At 49.5% G+C, this 5,033-nt stretch overlaps 1 protein-coding gene across 2 annotated transcripts in view; it reads right to left on the bottom strand.

Moving 5' to 3' along the window:
* LOC136591632 (ankyrin repeat domain-containing protein 50-like) overlaps nt 1-3,901 on the bottom strand; it is a 39,103-nt gene extending 35,202 nt beyond the window's left edge. The window contains exon 1 of one of the 2 annotated variants that reach the window (XM_066588540.1): nt 2,620-3,901. The gene's annotated coding sequence lies outside the window, so the exon portion shown is untranslated. The remainder of the gene's footprint in view (nt 1-2,619) is intronic. The other variant, XM_066588539.1, reaches the window with a different exon arrangement.
* Nucleotides 3,902-5,033: the final 1,132 nt, after the last annotated feature.

The following is a 5,033-nucleotide window of genomic DNA, read 5'->3' as shown; positions in this document are numbered from 1 at the left end:
TAAACAGAGAGGCTGGAGGACAGAGAGAGACTGGAGGAGAGAGAGAGAATGAGACTGAAGGAGACAGAGTACAGACCCATTTACACGAAGCGATGATCGCTCAAAAGACAGTCTGAGTGACAGCTTTGAGCAATCATTTTGCATAAACTTTTAAGTAGCTACTCAGCTACTTTAGAGCAATTAAGTGTGCAAATGAAGCCTTTAGCTAAGTGCAGTTAATAGCACTTAGTTGAGGGCTAGAGATGAGCGAGCATACTCAATAAGGCAAACTACTCGAGCGAATAGTGCCTTATCGAGTACCTGCCCGCTCGTCTCTAAAGAATCGGCTGCCGGCGCGGGTGACAGGTGAGTTGCGGCAGTGAGCAGGGGGGGGGGGGCGGGGTGGAGAGAGGAGAGAGAGATCTCCCCTCTGTTCCTCCTTGCTCTCCCCTGCCGCTGCCCGCCCCCTGCCGGCACCTGAATCTTCAGAGACGAGCAGGCAGGTACTCGAATAAGGCACTATTCGCTGGAGTAGTTTGCCTTATCGAGTATGCTCGCTCATCTCTATTGAGGGCTCCTATCTGCTTTCATTTCTTTTGTTCTCCAGCAGGAAACAATGCTATCAGCACTCCCTACAGAGAACTCCTGATAAGGCTGAAGGATGATTTTTAGGTTGGACTAAATTTAACAATCAGCTAGCAGTGCATGAAAAGTGCACGATGGCCGCATGTTTAGATGCAACGATTATCGCTAAAGCGTTCACTTTTTTGCGATTTTTGAGCGATCATCGCTCTGTGTAAATGGGCCTTAAGACTGGAGGCGAGAGGGTGCGACTGAAGAAGAGAGAGTGTGACTGGAGGAAAGAGAGGGACTGGAGGAGAGAGAGGGAGACTGGAGGAGAGAGAGAGACTGGAGGAGAGAGAGAGACTGGAGGAGAGAGACTGGAGAGGAAAGAGAGAAAGAGACTGGAGGACAGAGAGAGGTGGAAAGAACAATTGAAAAAGAGAAAAGATGAGAGAGCAACCTAAAAAGGCACAAGAGGAGAGTGCAGCCCAAAGAGACATAAGAGGAGAGTGCAGCCTATAAACAGAGACAAGCAGAGAGAGTAGTCCTGAGAGAGATTCAGCAGGAGAGCAGTTCAGAGAGAGAGAGAGCAGCATCCCAGAGAGCAGGAGCAGCCCATAAAGAGTAACAAGAGGAAAGAGGAGCTTTGAGATAGAAAGAGAGACAGGAGAAGGTAGCAACCCAGAGAGAAACAGGAGGAGAGCAGCCCATAGAGATGGAAGGAAGAGACTACAGTCAAGAGTGAGACAGGAAGAGAGAGTAAATGATAGAGATAGAGAGAAAAGACCAACACAGAGAAAGACAAGAGGAGAGAATGGCCAAAAGAGACTGGGGGACAGCACATGAAGGAAAGATGGGGGGAGAGAGCAGCTTAGAAAGAGAGAGAGACAAGGGTGACAGGAGGAAAAAATTGTCCAGTGAGACACAACAGGACAGAGTGCCCCAGAGAGAGAGAGAAAGGGGACCAGAGAAACGAGGAGGGAAGAGCAGTGTAGAGAGTGGCCAATAGGAGAAAGCATCTAAGAGAGAGAGAGAGAGAGCTGCCCAAAGAGGGAGAGATAGGAGACAGGGACCCAGAGAGGCAGAGATAGGAGACAGCAGCTTAAAGAGGGAGAGATAGGAAACAGCGGCCTAAAGAGGGAGAGATAGGAGACAGTGGCCCAAAGAGGGAGAGATAGGAGGTAGTGGCCAAAGAGAGGGAGAGATAGGAAACATTGTCCCAAAGAGGGAGAGATAGGAGACAGCAGCCCAAAGAGGCAAACAGGAGGAAAGCAAGTGTGAAAGAGACAGAAGGAGAGAGTGTGGCTTGAGACAGGATAGAGAGACAAGAGGGAAGAGCGGCATAGAGAGTGGCCTTGATAGGCAGAAGACTTCAAGGAGTGAGACTGACAGAAAGAGAAAGAAGAAATGAGAGCAGCTCATAAAGCATCAGAATGGGAGAGGGGCTCTGAGACAGCAGAAGCAGAGAGTGTTTATGGGGGGGGGGGGGGGGGGGGAGGGCAGTCACCTCTGGTGTCACACACAGGATGAAGTAAGAAGCACATAACATGATGGGATCCTCCTCACAGAGGTATGGACACAAGCCAGCAGGTGAGGGGCTGAAGGTTGAGGACACACACTGGGGGGCAGTACTCTAATTGGGAGAATATAGCAGCCACTGTAGAGGTGCAACTGCCTGATAAATGAGGTGCATATAGCAGTACGTATAGTACATACTGGCTAGTGTGCTGTAGCTAGTACAAGATTGCAGGGTGCCAATTAGTAGGGATATAATAGCAGGCATAGGGGTGCAGTATCCTCATAACTGAACTGTAGCAGATTTAGGGGTACACTGCAAGGTAAAGTGGTGCAATGTCAGGTATAGGGGTGCAGTGTCTGCATAACTGAGATGCAGCAGATATAGAAGTACACTGTAAGGTATAGGGGTGCAGTGTCTATAACTCAGGTGTAGCAGGTATAGGGGTGCAGTGTCTATAACTCAGGTGTAGCAGGTATAGGGGTGCAGTGTCAGGTATAAGGTGTAGGGGTGCAGTATAGACATGATAGTAGAGACAAGTAAAGCATAACTGCTGTCACCTGTGGGAGGCTGCAGTCACTCTGTGTCCATCCTTTGTCCTCTCTTCTGCCCTTCACTGCTGGGCACACTGTTCAGGGGTCCGTCTCTTCTGGTCTGAGCAAATGTCTCTCCATGCTCCTGGCTCTTAGTGCCGACTTCCTATGGAGGATCTTAAACTGCAGTCACTCCACATGTAGCACTCTCTTTACTCAGACTTCTGCTGATGCTCACAGCCGACGGCACTCTCTTGTATTACTTCTCTCTCCCTGCACTCCCTTCTCACACTTCTCTCTCCCTGCTCTCTCTTCTCTCCCTACACTCACTTCTCTCCCCCTGCACTCCTTTCTCACTCTCCCCTGCACTCTCTCACTTCCTCCAGCAGTCTCTGTGCCCGGGGGTGACAGCAGGTTCCGCCTCTCAGCTCTGCCCTGTGATGTGCACGGCGCTCTACTCATTCCCAGCATTCCAACGGAACGTCCGCCGGGAAGTGATACATTGTATCCAACTACTGTAAACACCCGGCCGGAGATACAGTGTAACCCCTCACACTACACAGCAGACAGTATCACACAGGATAGGATTAGATACACAGAACCTCAAACAGTATCACACATGGCAGGATTAGATACACAGAACCTCAGACAGTATCACACATGGCAGGATTAGATACACAGAACATCAGACAGTATCACACATGGCAGGATTAGATACACAGAACCTCAGACAGTATCACACATGGCAGGATTAGCTACACAGAACCTCAGACAGTATCGCACATGGCAGGATTAGATACACAGAACATCAGACAGTATCACATATGGCAGGATTAGATACACAAACTCAAACTGTATCACACAGAATAGGATTAGATATACAGCTCAGAAGAGAGTATCACACATGACCCAGGGTTATATAACCTGCAGCTCTGCTCATCCTGAGCTCTGTATTTCATGAATAGTATGTCACACTGCAGTGAAGACTGACACACAGGCAACAGCAAAGACTTGTACACCATTCAGGGCCTGTGGGCAGCAGAGTGCCGACCCCTACAGGCAGAGCCCCCCAACGTCTGTAGAGCAGGGAAGAGTTACTAATCCTGTGTTAGACAGTGTACACTTTGGCGCGGGGGGAGGATATTTGCTACTCGACCTCTTCAGTGCGGTTTATGTTTTGGTTCCTGTTGATAACTGCGGCTGAGGACCAGATGTAGCCGTTTCAACCACCACTGAAGTCTGCGGCTTCAATCAAATCCTTCACGTTGCAAACAATCCTTAAAGGGGAACTCCACCCCCATGTATGTGCAGAGAGCCTAGGCCACACCCAACGTGACGGTGTGCTCACATAATGACATCAACGGGGGTAGTGCTCTGGTGTCTATGACCTGTCAGCCCCCCTCTAATCCCATAGGGGTGCAGCCTGCACTATGAGCATCCCTGCTGCAGGACAAGTTCTGTCAGTGCCCAGATGGTGTGCGCTGCCACCGCTCATTCTTACCTAGGCGTGTCCTGACATGTCACTGTGTCCGCAAACCGTCATTAACTCCTTATCTCCTGTAGAATGAGTCACTATGACAAGTGCCTGCAGGGAGTCATTCCAAATGCATTCATTATAAAAGGTCAGAGGTGCTCACAGTCCAGAACTTATATCAGTACTGATATAATGGTGAAGTTTAAAGGGACCTCCATGGTCATCGGGTCCAACCCCCTGCACAACGCAGGATCACTAAAAATTCAAAGACAGAGATCTGTCCTCCTCTGAAGACTTTCATTGAAGGAGAACTGCCCACCTCCCGTGGCAACCTGTTCCACTCATTGATCCCCCTCACTGTCTGATATCTAATCTGTGTCTCCTCCCTTTCAGTTTCATCCCATTGCTTCTAGTCTTTCCTTGTACAGATGAGAATAGGGCTGATCCCTCTGCACTGTGACAGCCCTTCAGATATTTGTAGACGGCTATTAAGTCTCCTCTCAGCCTTCTCTTCTGCTAAACATTCCCAGATCCTTTAACCGTTCCTCATAGGACATGATTTGCAGACCGCTCACCTTTCTCTGCATTTCCTGTGTCTCATTCCTTTAAATCCACTGCAGTCAGCCTATCCACAGCTGGAGTGGCTGATAACAGTGAAGAATGATTGCAATTAACTGCCTTGAGGTTAGGCGGGGAGCCGCCAGGATGACTGTTCTCCCTGTTCTCATTTGCTTTTTACACTGTGGTCAACTACGCTTTAGCGTATAACACTGCTTGTCGGGATTTCGTGGTCCGCGGTTCACATCTAGTGTTATGTATAGAGGCCGGACAACGCGGACCGCGGTGACATCACCCTCCCCAGTGACATTCACAACAATAGGAGGCTCCTTCCAGTTCATAATGGAAGATCCTGAGGATGAAAGGCGAACAGGAAGCCGCAGGACGCTCGTCTTCTGTTGTCCCTGCG

Source organism: Eleutherodactylus coqui, chromosome 1 (genome assembly GCF_035609145.1).
Source record: "Eleutherodactylus coqui strain aEleCoq1 chromosome 1, aEleCoq1.hap1, whole genome shotgun sequence".
NCBI classification, from domain to species: Eukaryota; Metazoa; Chordata; class Amphibia; order Anura; family Eleutherodactylidae; genus Eleutherodactylus; species Eleutherodactylus coqui.
This window is presented reverse-complemented; position numbering and strand designations above follow the sequence as displayed.